The following is a 17608-nucleotide window of genomic DNA, read 5'->3' on the forward strand; positions in this document are numbered from 1 at the left end:
TCGGATCTGTGCCTTGATCTTCGCATGCCTTCTCGCCTTCACGTGGGCCTCCGTGTCTTAAATTCTCCTCTCCTTTCTCTTGTAAGGACACCAGTCATTGCATTTAGGGCTCACCTTAAATCCAGAGTAACTCCAAGATCTTTAGCTTAATTTTGTCTGTAGAGACCCTATTTCCAAACAAGGACATAGTCATAGATACCAGGGGTTAGGACCTAGACACGCCTTTTTAGGGGACACTATCCACCCGTTGCAGATAGTCAGGAGGTTAAGGTTGGATAGGTGGGAGAGAGCTGATGGCAGCAGGTCTTCAATTTGTTTTTTGATGTTGTACTGGGGATTCCAGTGTAAAGAGCTCAGTTATCAGTCAAAAATGGACATGTTTGGGAGAAAGGTTGTGGGGTGGACTTATGTGGGGTCATTTTCATTGAGGACAAGGGAGAAATCACGGTGGAGGAAAGAGGAGTAATGTGCGCATTAATTTTATGTGTCACCTTGACTGCACCACAGAGTGCCCAGATTCAACATTATTTCCGGGTGTGTCAGCGAGGATGTTTCTGGATGCGATTAGCATTGCAATTGCAGACTCAGTAAAGCAGATTGTCCTCTGCAGTGCGGGTGGACATCATCACTCCATCCACCGAAGGCCTCGATACCACAAAACGCGGCGGAAGGAGAAATTCATCTGCTCTTCCTGCTTCCTGCCTGTTGAGCTGGGACATTGATCTTCTCCTGCCCTTGGGCTGGGATTTATGCCCCCACCTTTCCTGGGTCTCCAACTTTCAGATGGCAGATCCTGGGACTTTTCAGCCTCCATAATCATGTGAGCCAATTCCTCATAATAATATTTGTTCTGTTTCTCTGAAGAACCGTGACTAATACTATGCATGAGCTTGTTCTAAGGACTGTAGGTCATCATCAGTGGTAAGGGGTGATTTGAATACATCATAGGATGGTTTTCTCTGATTGGTCTCCAGCTAACCCTCCTGGGCTCCTACCAGGGTTCTCAGCCAGAGTCAAGGTGAAATCTGCGTGAAACCAAGGTCAAAGGCAGCACTATGTTGCATTCTAGCATAATGTAGACAGAGTGGACAGAGTAATAACCTCTCAGATTTTCAGAGCACCCAGGAGTGGAGTATGGTGCTTTGGAAGCATCAGGGATGAAAGAATTCTCAGTTAGCTATGAGTTAGGATCAGGAAGGACCTGGAATCAATGTAGCCAACATTGGGAGCAAACAAGGTTGGCCAAGACGTAGGTGTGCAGCTACCCGACGTGCTAACTCAGAAGACACCACACCGTGCCCTTCCTGATGCTGTTCCTTCCTGACTGAAAGTTTTTGCACATATATCTTGCCTTCCCATCTGTGTTGTAGTCTTCTGGAGGACAATGACTGTGTTTTAGGTTTATATCCCTTCAGTACAGTGCTGAGCACACAAAACATACTTAAAAGCTTATTGGAAACAGACCACCAATTTGCCATGTCATTTACCAGCCTCTTATTCTTTTCAGAACTATAAACAAACAAACACAGAAACACCTCAACTATACATCAATGGTGGTGATGGAGGTTTTGTTCCAAGGTGGAAGAATGACATATCCACTGTCGGGCTTTGTATTGCCACATACATTTCTGGGCATAGACTGCTGACCACATAAACTATCACCGACTCGATAGAGTGAGAAGAATGAGTAGGAAGGGGAGATCCCATGAGAGCATCAAAATTCATTCGCTAAAGGTCATTACCCAGAAGCACTTCCATTCTTTTCAAAAGCAACTAGAGAATGGAGGGTATACAGACTGTGTAAGATGCGACTCTAAGTCTATTAGAACTGGCTTAGCTTGAGGCCTTGCATGGAGCCCTTAACACTTAGATTAATTTAATGTTTCAGCCTTTTTTCTTGGGAAAAAATAGAAATAACAAATTGTTTTTGAGAACTAATGTTTTCGTGAAAGTACCACCAAAATCTGAGTGCATCTTTCTCAAAAAAGATACATTTCATATTATTGCAACCATGTAACAATAAAAATGATACTTTCAGAGTTATTAGGAAAAATATTTGCCCATAAATTGTGCCATTTTGGTGTTTAATGTTATCACTAAAGAGCAGACAGTTTCTGCATCAACAAAGGAAAACATCAACAAAATGAAAAAGCAACCTAGCAAATGGGAGAAGGTATTTTCAAATCGTTTATCTGGTAAGGGGTTAAAATCCAAAATTTATAAAGAACTCATACCACTCAATACCAAAAAACAAACAATCTGATTAAAAAATGGGCAGAGGAGCTATCAAATAAGATATAAACAGATGGACAATAGGTACATGGAAGAATGCTCAACATCACCATTGCAAATCAAAACCACAATGAGATATCATCCCACACTTGTTAGAATGGCTATTATCAAAAAGACAAGAAATAACAAGTGTTGGGTGAGGATGTGGAGAAAAGGGAACACTTGTGCCCTGTTGGTGGGAATATAAATTGGTGCAGCCACTATGGAAAACGGTATGGAGATTCCTCAGAAAATTAAAGATAGAACTACCATATGATCCAGCAATTCCACTTCTGGGTATTTATCTGAAGGAAACGATAACACTAACTTGAAAAGACGTGTGCGCTCCTGTGTTCGTTGCAGCATTATTTACCATGACCGAGACATGGAAGCAACCTAAGTGTCCATCAACAGATGAATGGAAAAGGAGATGTGGTATCCATACATGATGGAATATTATTCAGCTATTAAAAGAAGGAAATCTTGCCATTTACAACAACATAGATAGAGCTAGAGGGCGTTATGCTAACTGAAGTAAGTCAGACAGAGAAAGACACTTACATATAGGATCTAAAAAAAATCCCCAAAAACAGACCCTTAGATACAGAGAACAGATTAGTTGTTGCCTGAGGTGGTGGTGAAATGAGGGGTCAGTGAAATGGGTGATGGGAGTTAGGTGGTACAAACTTCCAGTTATAAAATAAATGTCATGGGCATGTACTGCACAGCGTGGTGACTGCAGTTAGTAATACTGTATTGTATATTTGCAAGTTGCTAAGAGAGTAGGTCTGAAAAGTTTTCCTCACAAGAGAAAAGATTGTAACCATGTGTGGTCACAGATGTTAACTAGACTTATTGTGGAGATCATTTTGCAATATATACAAATATTGAATCATCATGGGGTACATTGAAACTAATATAATGTTATATGCCTATTATATCTCAAAAAAAAAAAACCAAGGAAATGAATAGCCGAAAGTACCTTGAAGAATTATTTTAGCAGGAGTGACCACAATAGGGGTTCACAGTTTCTTACGCCCATTTTCTTTCTTGAGGTAAGGAGAATTTATAAGCTGTTAACTTTGTATGCTCTGCATGAACTGTTGTAAAACTTTCAGATCTGGGTTGAATTTAGTGTGTATTGAATTTGTTTAACTACCAAAGATTCCAAAGAGGAAGGAGAAATTAACCAGAAAGTTTTATTTCAAGAGCAACTTGTGTTAATTAAAATATCGTTAGCAATGGTTCCATATATAAAGTTAATAACTTCTCTAATATAGCCATTTGTCATTTACAGACACCAACCCACAAACCTGAGTAACCAGCTGTTTTCCCTTCACTTAGTCAGGTTTAGGGCCAAGCACAGATTTTTCTCTGGCTTGTGTTTGTAAAATAACTTCTTGTAATCTGCTTTATGTGCATTTACACATAGAAAAAGAAGTAAAAATATATTACAAAGCCTTTATTCTTACATATTAACTATATGAAATTTAATTTCCTACCTATCAAAATACTTTTCCTTTTAATTAATTGTCAATTAGTTTCTCTTATTCTTCTTGTAATACACTCCTGAATTACTTTCCTACCTGCTATAAAATTCTATGAAACTATTCATTATGTGTTAGAAAAATATTATTCTGGATGCAGATCTCCAAAAGTTTTTTTAAAAAAAGCTATTTATCATCAAAATCAAAAAAACTTTTGTGCTTCAAAGAACACTTTCAAGAAGGTAAAAAGACAACTCAAAAAATGGGAGAAAATATTTGCAAATCATATATTTGATAAAAGACTTGTATTCAGAATACATAAAGAGCTCTTACAGTCAATAATCAAAAGGCAAATGACCCAATTAAGAAACAGGCAAAAATTCAAATAGACACGTCTCCAAAGAAGATATACAGATGACCAATAAGCACATGAAAAGACACTCAACATCATTAGTCGTTAGGGAAACGCAAATCAAAATCACAATGTCATACCACTCGACACCCACTAGGATGGAGGGTTATAATAAAAAAGACAGACAATAACAAGTGTTGGTGAGGACTTGGAGAAAGTGGAACCGTCATATATTGCTGGTAGGATTGTAAAATGGTGCAGACACTTGGGGAATCCGATTGGCAGTTTCTTGAGTAGTTAAATATAGAGTTAGCATATGATCCAGCAATTCCACTCCTAGGTATATACCCAAGAGAACGAAAACATGAGTCCACACAGAACTGTCATACACGTGTTCATGGCAGCATTATTCATAGTAGCCTGAAAGTGGAACCAACCCAAACGCCTGTCAGCTAATGACCGGATAAAGAAAATGTAGCATATCTGTACAGTGGAATGCTGTTGGGTTGTGTTATGGACTGAACGTCTGTGTCTCTCCCCCAGATTCATAAGAGGAAGCCCTTATCTCCTTGTGCTGATATGAGGAGGTGGGGCCTTGGGGAGGTAACTCAGTTAGATGAGGTCATGAGCGTGGGGCCCGGTGACAGGGCTCCTCATGAGAAGCTTCCTTGTAAGAGCTTCCTTATAATAAAGGAAGAGACAGCGGAGCTGCTTCTCTACCGTGTGAGGACACAGCGAGAAGGTGGCCATCTGCAAGCCAGGAGGAGGGCCCTCACCAGGAACCAGATCTGCCAGCGCCTTGCCCTTGGACTTCGCAGCTTCCAGAACTGTGAGAAACAGACGTCTACTGTTTAAGCCACACAGTCCATGGTATTTTGTTCTAGGAGCCTGAGCTGACTAAGACACGTCACGAGAAGGAATGACATAGTGATACACACTACACATGGATGAACCTTGAAACCATTATGCTAAGTGAAGACGTCAGACACAAAAGGCCACCAAAAAAAGGAAAAAGAAAAGAGAAAAAAAACGAGCAGAGAGGGAGCAGGTCTGTTAAAACCACCTCAGATCAGCTAATAGCGATCTGCTTGGGCCTCGGTGCTGCCGCTCACTTCTGACACAGGAGAGGTGAGAGAGATCAGAACATCCCCCTCAGAAGCGGGCAACTGTTTGCACACACGGGGCCGCCCTGGGTCTGCCCCCGTCATGCTGGGTCAGAGGCACCTGCTTAGACGAGTGAGCCAGGAAGAAATCTTGACGAAACCAGTGTGATTAATACCTGAATCTTGTGAGCACTGCCTTTGGTTTTTTAAAAACTGTTTCAACAGTCTTGTCTGTACTTGAACAAAATTTCTTTTTAGCAAGAAAAAGCATGCAAGTAATTAGACTTAATCGAATAGACTGGCTTCTTTGTTCTAAAAGCACTTGCAACAAAACTCCACCTTCTTTTAGGGGGATGGTCGCAATCCATAATTACTGAAACCTCTTGTTCCATCTAAGAATAATGGCAAGTGTCATGAGGCTACTTTTTAAATATTTTTAAAATTTATTTCTTTTATTGTGGTAACATACACATAGCATAAAATTTACCATTTTGACCATTTTTAAGTGTATAGTTCAGTAGCATTAAATACATTCATATTGTTGCATATGAGGCTACTTTTTGAACTTTATCTTTTACTTGGTCATTTTTTTCCTTCAAAATATAAGAGTGGGGGCTGGCCCCGTGGCCGAGTGGTTAAGTTTGTGCACTCCGCTTCAGTGGCCCAGGGTTCACCAGTTCAAATCCTGGGCACGGACCTAGCACTGCTCATCGAGCCATGCTGTGGTGGTGTCCCACATAGAAGAACTGGAAGAACTTACAACTAGGATATACAACTGTGTACTGGGGGGCTTTGGGGAGAAGAAAATAATAAAACAAAAAAATGGAAGATTGGCAACAGATGTAAGTTCAGGGCCAATCTTCCTCACCAAAAAAAAAAAACAGAGAGAGAGAGAGAGACCAGTTCTCTTTGTGACACTCCTGTGTCACTTCTGCACATCCATTTCAGTGAGGGTCAATGTCCTCCTAGAGAGAGCTCTGGCATCAATAAGATAATTCTGAATTACTTCATCTACTACTTCTTAGGTAGGTTATGTGAAGTCTGGATTAGCAAATTCTGGATGAAAAACGATCCCAAGGATCTGCCATGACCAACGTCAATGGAAAATTCTTTCTTTAAGATTGCCTTCATTGCAGTATACTGTTAATCCGCTTGGCCCATCGGTGTCATACTTGTTAAATTCTTTTGCTAAATCTGGGCAGACAGAACTATGGCACTCCTTACTTCCATAGCTGCTTCCAGGGGCTGCTCTGGAGGAATTCCTGCTTCTCGGCCTCTGAGCAATTGCTGAATGAAATACGTTACAGCTCGCCCTGTGATTGGAACGTGCTTACCTCAGCTGCCAGTCACATGCTCTGCAGCCACAGGACGGACAGGAGTGACACCGTCTTCTCTGTCTGCTCCATAGCAGTCACTATCAGTTCTCCTGCTTGTTTTGAGGTTCAGGATGCTGTTAATGCAAGAACAGCCCGCACAGCCGTGTGCAGGCCTGGAGTGTTGAAGGATGCAAACAGTATTTCAGCGGCGTATTCTGTTTTCTGGAGTATTCAGTGGCGGTTTAATCAAAAGAAAGTAATGACTTTCAGGTTCTTCCTTGAGTATTTAAAGAACGCTTGCTCCGTAGACTTTTCCATCAAGGGACAGTCTCCGACTACGCCACGGTGAGCAGCCACTTCAGGGTACATGTGGCTTTTCTATGACTTCACCCCAAGTAAAGAAGTCTAGGACGTCGACCCTCTCATCGCCCTCTTTGGCACTTAATGGCCCACTTTTGCTGACTCCTTGATAGCAATACATAAAAAGACAATAAACTGTGCTTCCGTGTTTCCAGCGTGTTCCAGTTTTGCACACTCGGGGCCACAGTCCACCTCGCCAGCTGGTAGCTGCCCTACCATCTTCCTTCTGCTCCTGCTGCCGTCTGGTCTGTGCTGGCTCGGTTCTGAGATTGACGGCAGGGCGTGGGGACTATCTAACCCTTCATAGCTGGACTACCTTCTCCTACAACTTCCTCCTCTCACACTGCCATCCTTAAGATGGCCACAGGTGCCCACGCTCCAGTCAGACCCAGGCTGGCTCACACCGGAGTGCTCTGTAAGATTGTTTAGAAATGGAAGTTATAGGGGCAGCAGGAGAAAATTTTGATTTCTAGGTTTTCTTTGCCTCATTGTTTATCTCAAAAGACCTAAAAATCCAGCTTAGCCTAGAATACAGTGTCACCTTCAATTTTGACAAGAATCTAATACAGGTAGGTTAGAAATCGAGTATGAAAAAGAGCCAGATGGACGCAGTGCCAAGGCTACGATCCCTTAGGAAAATGAACAGGATGGAATGGGTGAGATCACGGACGATGCAACTCGGTGTGGTCACCAATCGAATGTTCAGGTTGAATCCACTGGTAGAAGGTGACGTGTCTGGAGGAAGACGGGGGAGGAGAGAAGTTAGGCACGCTGAGGCAGGTGGGTTGTGGCAGGTTACTGCAGGAAGTGTATTTTCACCAGCAAGCTCCCTGGGCAATGCTCTCAAACCCAGATCCACATCTGAGTGATCCATGTGGTTAAAAAAAGCAAATAACAGCTGCCTGGAACCCACCTGAGGCCTACAGAAACAGGATCTCCAAAGGTGGCTTTTGTACTTTTAAGCTTTATAGGAGATGGGTTGAGAAGGGCTATTTGAGCCAGAGCAATCATTTTGCAATGTCCGAGAAACTAGTTTCTACCTGTAAATAGCTAGGAGTGGCCTGAAGAGTTAATAGTCTCACTCCCCAAAAGGGCAGACGTTGTGGATTTCCACTCACAGTCAAGATAGATTTGAACTCAAGAGGGTAGTTCTACGTTGTGAGGAATGTTAAGAACATGCAAGTCAAAGAAGTCACGAGACGCAATGGGGAAGTGAGAAAGGCTTCGACGACACAGAGCAGAGCAGAGGCAGCAGGTGGGTCTCTGCCACTGGCCTCTTGTTGGGGTAGCTCCTCAGTGGGGGGGCGGGGGGTGTCTCTCCAGAGCAGGGCAATGGGGACCAGTGCAACGACAATGCTGTCCAATACAGAGCAAGACTGAGTAGAAGAGGCCAAAACAGGCACAGGAATCAACTCTCGCCTGATGTTGTAACTGAAGACGCTGCCTGTTATCTTGGCTCGATCCCTAGGAAGGAGGGCTGGTGACCAAAATAAGGATCACAACAGGGTGCTAAGTGTTTGTACTGAGCTGTAGGTGCATACAGGTTGACAGCTTTGTAAATTCAGGTATCAATGTATTAACAATATTTTATTTTAATTATATTAAATTTATAGTGCACTAAAAGCTCCATGAAATCAGACTTGGTCTATTTTGTTTGCTGCTGTATCTCCAGTATCAAGAACAGTGCCTTACACTTGGCAGGTGCTTGTAGAAGCTCAATAAATGTTGAGTAAGTCCATCGTTCCAAAGACGAAGTTAAGACCAGCAGAAACGCCTGACCCCAGCTGAGCCTCACTACCACCAGGTTGGGACGATGCACCGTTGTTCCCTTAACAGGGGCACGTGTAAAATTAATGTTGAAGTTTGGTCTTAAGTTAGTTGTTTATCTTCTTATTTAGTCTCCTGTTCTTTCTAGGGGAGAGTTAGGGTCTTAATTCCTTCTTCTTCTCAGTTAAAATCAATTCTCACATCCTTCATCATACTAAGTGGCATAATGTCAAGGACTTCATGGTAGCACTCTTCCAAGGGTATTTACATCTTCTAAATTGAAAGGATGATGGCTTAGTGTGGCATTTGAATCATCATTTTCGTAACGGGGAAATAGTTCTTTTTCAGTAATCAATTGTTCTTGCATTGAAATTCTTATTGACATTCAAAATTTTGAGAAACAGTGTGCAAAGTGCTTTGACATACATTGAACTCTGGACAGAGGATGAAACTCTTAGCAGAAAAGAGAAGCTGTGTCTGGGCAAATACAGGGACAGGATCTGTGTTTCCCCTTTCCTCTTCTTTTTCAGAGAATGATTCCTCTTTCGCCCTGACTCTGAAGGATCTGTGAATGTGTCGGCAGTTCTCCTTGCTCCTATAGGAGTCATGCTAATAGTTACCAGGATCTCATAGCATCCTTAGCATTCGATTTGATTCTGGGGAGAATAACCCAGGTAGCACTCCACAATCAAGCGACTAGAAGAGCATTTGAAGTGTTTGCCTAAGTGTCTGTGGGCAAGGTCGGCCGTGCATTCTGAATATTCCATAGACCACCCACCCTGAGAACGCTGTTGGGGCATGCACACACACACGCACAGGGACCCGCCACTAAGAGACACGTGCTCAGGAGTAGGCAGGTCATGGTCACCAGCCTCTGGCAGCTTTGGCAAAAGCATCAGTTGGCATTTCCAACTTCTGGGGTTTGCTTCTCATCCAGGGCCCACATCAAACACATTGCTGCAATTAAGCAGATGGTCTGCCACAGTAGGTTTCATGGGAATGCTTTCTTGCTCTTCTCTGACACATATAAATGAGGTGAAAAGTCCTGTTTTGCTTTCTTCAGAGGCTGAAACGTAAAGATTACAAAGGACGGGTCCGATCGTAACTCAGCAGCTCTTGAAAACACATTCTGTAGCTTAAACCAAATCGTTTTCTTCCTGTGGGTAAATTATCCAGCATTATGACTTTCTGAAAAGCCTATACCAACAGGGTTATGCCTTCTGTTGTTTTTCGTTTGAAGTTGTTGTAACATTTACTCCTTATTTTCCTTTCAAATGGGAAAATTGGTGAAAATACTTTGTAAGCTGTGATGTGCCATTCGTGTTTAAACTGCCAAGATTTCCAAGGTTTTGAAAATTGCGTTTGGCACTATTTACAGCAAGGATTTTTCCGTGCTTATTGATTGTGTTTCTGGTTGTATTTCGGCAGCAGATGGGTCCTGTCTGGGTGTTCCTCTATAAGAAGCGATGATTCCTTTTGCTTGCGATGCCGCGTGCTTTGAAGAAAGGGCTCTGTAGCTACCAGCAGAAGCCAGAGCCACATCTGTGATTCAGATAAGGCCAAAGGCGCTTCTGCTTAGATAATTGTATGAAGCCAGGTGAGATTAATTAGGGACACAATATACTCACAATGGAGGCATCGGCTTTGGTTCCATTCCCGTGGCTCCCTGGCGCCACTGTTAATCTCGGAATTTTAGGTAGTGGTGGTAGAGTCCAGACTCACCACCACTGTCAGGAACTTGGAGGAGACTTTCAAGGCACCAGGGCTGAGGCATCTCCCTACCACTGCTCTTTTGCCCACTTTTGCAAAGGAGTCACTTCAGTGGGAGGAACAGAGCAGGAGAAACCCCATCCTGAGGGCGAGTGAAGGTGCAAGGGCCAGGTCTTCGGCATTGTGGTCAGGTTGGGGTGGCTGCCGGGAGTCCGAGGCTTTAGGAGTTTTATTTAGCTTTTCCTCCTGGAGAGCCTCTGACCCAGCCTCAGTTCTTCAGAGGTGGGACCTGGATGGAATGGGCTGAGGCCAAACCAAGGATTTGGGGCAAAGAGAAATTTATGTTCTTGTTAAAGGCAAGGTTGACTTGGGATGCCAAGAAATGTCTGCGTCCTGCAGTCCAAGTGAGTTGGTGGAGAGCAAGAACTCTGATACGGAAGGTTAACAGTGGAGAACGGGAAAGATGGAGTAAGCTAGGCAGACCCTGGAGAGCCCTCTGAAGTAAGGCAATGATGCGTTGATCCCTTTGATTCCTTTTGGCTTGAAATGTGACTGATGGGAAAGCAATTCCTCCTACTTGGGGTTTTCATTGCCTATAGCTCCTCGCATCTGAATTGCTGGATCTGAGAACTTGCTGAGCTAAACGAGGACTTAGAGACCCCAGGTTTTCCTCCTCCCCATCACCAGGTGGTATTTTGATGCGCTTGTCTGGGAACTATTCCTAATAGAGAGGTCTGGACATCAAGCTTCAGGAGTAGAAAACTTCCAGGAAATATCATACCAGGTTTGTACACTAAATGATTATTTCTAAAGATGAGTACATACATATTAGTGCACTTGTGCAATCAGAATAATTAGTCAAGGATGAGGAAGGAGTGAATGCAGCTGGCCTGTGACCCGGTTTTCCCCTGACTACAGGAGATGTTCTGGGTGGGATGGGGGGAAGAAGGCGGGTGACCCTAGCTAGTCTCCCAGTCAATATGGCTTTGGACCTCCAGGTAAATACATTAATGATATATGTTGGCAGGAGGTTTTCTCTCTGAAATGCTTTTAGTAAAATGTCCTTGAAGATTGACATGAGAGCTGGGGTATAAAACAGAGAAGTTTCATAGATGAAATGTTCCCTTACTATGTGAGGTAACCCCACAGATCCTTCTTTGGAGAGCTTGTCTATCACTCTGTGCCAGAGAGGATGTGCTCACTGGAGAAGAAAGGACTGGGGAGCTGCCCCTGATGTCCCAGAGGGACATCTCTCTGCTCCATCTGAGCCCCTGGATCATTACGGAAGCTTGATGCTGGGGAAGGCCTTGATTCATGTGAGTCTGATCCTTCGTATGAGCTCAGGCAATGATCAAATAGAGCAAAGAAAACAAAGTGCTTCTAAGTACATATGCCCATCCTCTAAGATCCATTTTCTGTTCTTAGCTCTTTTTTTTTTTGATAATTTTCCGCATTTAATTTATGGAGAAGAATAAAAAAAAGGAAAGCTTTTAATCAAGTTCTTTAAGTATTCAATGAGTTAATTTTTTCTTTTTTTGTTGTGATAAAATATAGATAACATAAAATTTACCATTTTATCCATTTTTTTTTAAAGATTTTATTTTTTCCTTTTTCTCCCCAAAGCCCCCCGGTACATAGTTGTGTATTCTTCGTTGTGGGTTCTTCTAGTTGTGGCATGTGGGACGCTGCCTCAGCGTGGTCTGATGAGCAGTGCCATGTCTGCGCCCAGGATTCGAACTAACGAAACACTGGGCCGCCTGCTGCGGAGTGCGTGAACTTAACCACTCGGCCACGGGGCCAGCCCCCATTTTATCCATTTTTAAGTGCACCATTCCATGGCATTAACACTATTACATTCACAGTGTTGTGCAACCATCATCACTATCCATTTCCAGAACTTTTTCATCATCCTGGACAGAAACTCTGTGGGCATTAAACACGGCCTCCGCATCCCTCCTCCCTGAGCCCCTGGTAACTTCTACTCTATTTTTTGTCTTTGTGAATTTGCCTACTGTAAGCACCTCACCTAAGTGGAGTCATACACTATTTGTCCTTTGTCCTTTTGTGTCTGGCTTATTTCGCTTAGCATAATGTTTGCAGGATTCATCCATGTTGTAGTATGTATCAGCATTTCACTCCTTTTTGAGGGTTAATAATACTCCATTGTATGTACCTACTACATTTTGTTTATCCATTCATACCGTTGATGGACATTTGGGTTGTTTCCATTTTTTGGCTATTGTGAATAAGCTGCTATGGACGTTCGTGTACAAGTATCTGAGTCCTTGTTTTCAATTCTTCTGGGTATATATCCGGAAGTGAAATTGCTGGATCATATGGCAATTCTACATTTAACTTTTTGAGGAACACGGTACCGTTCTCCACAGTGGCTGCACCATTTTACATTCTCACCAGCAATGCACAAGGATTGTAATTTCTCCACATTCCTGCCAGCACTTCTTTTCTTTTTTTTTTAATGATTGCCTTCTTAATGGGCATCTTAGCTATTTTTTTTAGACAAGTCTTATTATCAAATAACAATAAGATTAATAATATTTTACTACCTACTAGCTTGTCCCTATGAGCAGCTGGTTGCATCTTTGTGTCCAGCTCTGCCTCTGGAACAGCCTTGCTCCTGGTGCAAAACTGTCAAGACCGAGCTTCTTAGCCATCTCTTTGGAGGTCTTTGTCGATGTCAGCCCCCTCTTGTCACCTCCAGCCTGCCTGTTTGGGGAATTGATGGGTGAATAGCAGAGAAACCTGTTGGACGATTTGGAACCACTAGCATAATGTCATTCAACAAAGATAGCTCAGGAACAAGTTCCTTCATCGGCCTTCTCTGCTGGCTCTTTCTCCAGTGTGCCGTCTTAGTCGGCTCTGACCATCCATGCAGGTGGAAGGGGATTTGATGTATCTTTCCTGAACCTTTGCTCTGTTCATTGTTCTGTTCTTTTTGGTATGGTTTGCCTTCTAGACAGCCGAAAGGCATATTTGTGTAATGAAAGTAACTTTCATTTGCCAATGTGATTATTGATATTTTGAATACAATATTCAGCGAGTTATCACCGAGGAATTTCTATTACTGATTATTTAAGCCATCATTGCCTTAAAAGTGCATGCATATTCTGAATGTCACAGATTGTTCTTCGGTTATTGTTGTTTGTAAAAGTAACCTCTGCTCACTTCAGATCTTTAGGGCCTGTCTGCTTCTGTTATGGCTGAGCCCAAACATTCAGCTTGCAGTTGGCACTACAGAGATGGGAGGCCAGACTGGGGCCTGTTCTCTCTCCTGGGTTGTTGATAAATCTGTCAGCCAGGTTGTGGGGGCAGGATTTTTTAAGCTTTGCCAACTGGCAACGGATGTCCTCCAGGGGATGAATGTGACACCCTAACTCCCTGCTACAAAAAAATACACACATACATAGTAACACTCATTTGCTTTTTCTGTGATATACTGTGGGCTATGGAAATCTCTCAATAGGATCAGTCAGAAGCAGCTGAGTACAATACATCCTTTGCTTAACTTATTATTTTTTTTAATAGAAAAACTGATAAAGGTCTTGTGTCTATCTTTCTGGTACTTTCCATAAGTAGACAGTTTTATAAAATAAATCTGATGGTACTGGAAATAAAAATTTAGATTCTTCACTTGAGAAACTAGGATCTTGAGTTGGTGTAAGAGTTTCTAGAGAGATGGGTGATTTTAACAGATTCTAAAGTGGTTTGTCAGCTGTTGAGAGTCATCAAGGATCTTGCCGTTCGAAGCGTGGTCCACGGACCAGCAGCATCACAATTGCCGGGGAGCGGGTTAGAAAGCAATAATCTCAGGTCCCTCCTCAGAGCTGAGGGAAGAAGAGTCTGCATTTTAACAAGATCCCTAAGGGACTTGTAAGCACACTCATGTTTAAGAAGTGCTTGTCCAGAAGAGCCTCTCTATTTAAATTTAGAGGAAGATTTCCTTTAAATCGAGTCACAGACTATTTGAAATGCACAACATGCTCCTTTTCCTCTACTTGAGTAAAAGAAGACCCGAAAGATGAACTTGAAAATACTGCATCTTCATTCAGCGCCTATTCATGAAATTTTGTCCGTATCTTAATTGAAATACTATTTCTGAGCCCTTTTAAATTTCTCTGTAATTTACTCAGTATCAGTTGTAACCTTAAAGTGAGTTTTCAGGGATATGATCTGTTCCGTGTAGCTTGGGGTAGATTACAAACTGACAAACCTTTCTGGATTGTAACCTGATTTCAGCTCCTCCACAGCCTCTGGAGAGAGACTGAAGAAAGTCATGAGACAGATTAATAGGTTACTGTAACATCTTCTTTTATAACTAGTTTAACAAATACAAGGATTTTATTTTAAAATTTTAGGTTTTATTATGTTTTTAGGTTTTATTTTTATATTTTATTTATTCATTCATTTATTCACAAAATATTTATTAAGGGCTGGAAGGTTTTTTCCCTGAAATTTTTTTTTCCTATTCTGGAAGTGTTATAGAATTCAATACAAATACAATTTGAGTAAATTAAAATATAGCAATGAGGATACAAAATATATATTTTATTTCTTTATTACTACTTGATGTGTTTTATGTAGAAATGCTGCATGAAAGGATCATACATTAAAACATACATATCAACCAAAGTAGTTTTTAAAATACCTCTTTTAAATTTCGGGTGGGAATTTACATTTCAAAATACTTAGAATTTTCGTCCTTAGGTACATGTACATGATTCATTGCATATAATGTGAAATATGATTCACTTTCATTCCATAGCTTCCATAAATAGCTCTGACATTAGAACAAAGGTTTAAGTCCATGTGTAAAGTCTGGCAATACTCAGGCTTGACTTTTCCAATTACTTTTCCCACTAGAAGTGTCTAAGGATGTGGAGTTGTTGAAATATCTCTGCTACTTTGCCTTGGAAAGTATTTCATGGTGTGCTTTGCAGAGCAATTGCCACATCGAAGGAGGAGTTTATCGGCTCCTGAGAGAATGTAGAGTTCCAAGAGTGAGTGGCTTTGATGTTTAACAAGACGCTCAATGGTAAAACTGAACACCATGCTTTCTTCCTCATCTTTTTTGGTAGTGATCATCACATTTTAGAAAAATTAAGAAATCTCAGGCTCCTTCACCTGCTGATAATGCTGTATTGTGGCCCTGAACATGTACACACACAGATGTCCTGTTCTCAGAAATAGACGAGAGGGCATGAGGTCATTTGTGATGAACATTCTGGTCCCAGATTATTCTGAAGGGTTTAGTGACAAAATATACAATAACAAAGTCATTTGGCCCCCATTACAGTTGTGTGTGAGCTGCTTGTTTTTAAGAAAATACTCACAGACATTAAATTGATAATAATTTCAAGATATTTTCATTGTTTTGTGCAATGTGCGAGCAGAGTCTGATGTGGCTGTAATTTTTGTGTTTTGTAGAGAGACGGTCCATAGACATTCCCAGGTAGAGTGTCATCCTTTTGTTAGCTCTCACAACCTTTCTTAGTTCTCCTGGAGAAAGGAAAGCACCCAGACAAGCCAAATAAATTGCCCAGTTTCACGCTGTTCGACGTTGCAGAGTTAGAAAACAAAGTAACGACCTTTCAGTTCTCACTGTGTTTAAATTACTTAATGTTTACTGTGTTCAAAGATGCTGGAATCCAGCTTCTTCTAGCACAAGGGGGCTCAGTGTAGACAGTATGAGGAAGTCCCAAATAGGAGGAAGCATGGGGAAAAGCTGTGTCCTAGCACACACCTTGACACTTCCTGCATTATTTCATCTTATATTTATGAGGATGGAATGTAATTAATGCCCTCTTAGGTAATCATGAAATTATTGAGCACAACTCCCTTGACTGCATGTTGCTGTGGCTGCCCGGGGTGGAGGTTATAGAGGCCTGGCAGCGAATCAGACATGGACTATCGGCTTTCAAGTATTCTTCTCTAACCCTCGCCACGTGAATATCACCCCCGGGTCAAATTATCATATAGGCCCAGACAAGCTTACTTTACTGTTTATTTCTCTGCAGGGGCCGCAGCACGGGTGTGAGACACCTAGAGAATCAGCAGGCATTTTCTTGATTGTACTTAAAAAAAATGGTTTTCTTAAGAAGATATACACGTTTCTGATACGAATTCCAGAAGTGGAAAAACAATAGTTTTGGAAGTCAAACATGTAAAGACAATCAATAAGATATATTACTATATCTTGTCCCTGTAGGAACACTGCCACTTTCCCCTCAAGGCCAACTCTTTAAAGTTAATATAGTTTAAAAATTGAATTGGGAAGGACTAGTTGGCATTTGATAGTTAAATATATATAATGAAGCAGAAAAAATAAAAAAACTCCAAGAAAGACAATCGCATCGCTTTATTTCACGGAATAACAGCTGCGATGCTCATTTGCTGTCTTTTCAGGCTAATAAAATTTATTCTAAAACAGCCTTCCAAATACCACTACGAAAGCCAAGAATTTTTTTCTTTTTGGTAGAAATCAAATGACTTCTTGCAATACTATTTTATGGAAACTGCTGATTATTTTACCATTTGGGGATAAAGATATAGTCTCAAGAGCTGTCGAAATTCAACTACATCAAATTCAAATCACCACTTCTTACGCCGGGCTGCTGAAAACGTCTAATTCCAAGTGCATCTCCATGTCGTTGTTCACTAAATCAACGCACAATTACTCCGACAGTGGCAGTCAGGTGGCCGTTCACGCGGCGTTTTGGCCCTGTCTGGGGTGTTCTTCTTTTGCCCGTATTTACCACTGACTGATAGAGAGTCCCTCTCGTCCTCTCTCACCTCTTTGTTGTTCCTGTGGGGGAAGGAAGGGAGTGTGCCAGGCCAACGGTGGTGTCGCTTTAATTAGCCCATCCAGGGCTTGATGGAGAGTAGGACGAAAATAGTAAATACATTAAATGTTAGAGAGCTCTCCTTGGGGTGAGACGGAAAGTCAAACATTAACCTTCATGAAGAAAGATATTTGGCGCTTCTGCCAGAGGAGTCTGATGAGTCCTGGTCTAGGTTTTGTTGCTTTCATTTGGGTCTTCATGATGACGTGTGTGGACGTTCCCGCTGAAAGTAAGGATTATGCTGTCTGTCATCTTCTTTACGTGCTTGATTTCAGCTAGGCTCTCTTTTATATGTCTTTTCATTAATTGAAACGGTAATAATGATAATAGTGAAAACTAATGTTTATTTTGAATTTTATTTAAAACTAGTATTTATTGAGTGTGC

The 17608-nt window shown here is 41.7% G+C and overlaps 1 long non-coding RNA gene and 1 pseudogene across 1 annotated transcript in view; one reads left to right on the forward strand and one right to left on the reverse strand.

The window, feature by feature from the left end:
• Positions 1 to 6138: 6138 nt before the first annotated feature.
• On the reverse strand, positions 6139 to 7108 carry LOC103549257 (actin-related protein 3 pseudogene; annotated as a pseudogene).
• Positions 7109 to 17229: 10121 nt separating this feature from the next.
• Positions 17230 to 17608, forward strand: part of LOC139076924 (uncharacterized) — a 96298-nt gene continuing 95919 nt past the window's right edge. Inside the window, exon 1 of the long non-coding RNA XR_011528980.1 lies at positions 17230 to 17452. This is a non-coding gene — a long non-coding RNA (uncharacterized lncRNA). The remainder of the gene's footprint in view (positions 17453 to 17608) is intronic.

This window comes from Equus przewalskii, chromosome 18, assembly GCF_037783145.1.
Source record: "Equus przewalskii isolate Varuska chromosome 18, EquPr2, whole genome shotgun sequence".
NCBI lineage: Eukaryota > Metazoa > Chordata > Mammalia > Perissodactyla > Equidae > Equus > Equus przewalskii.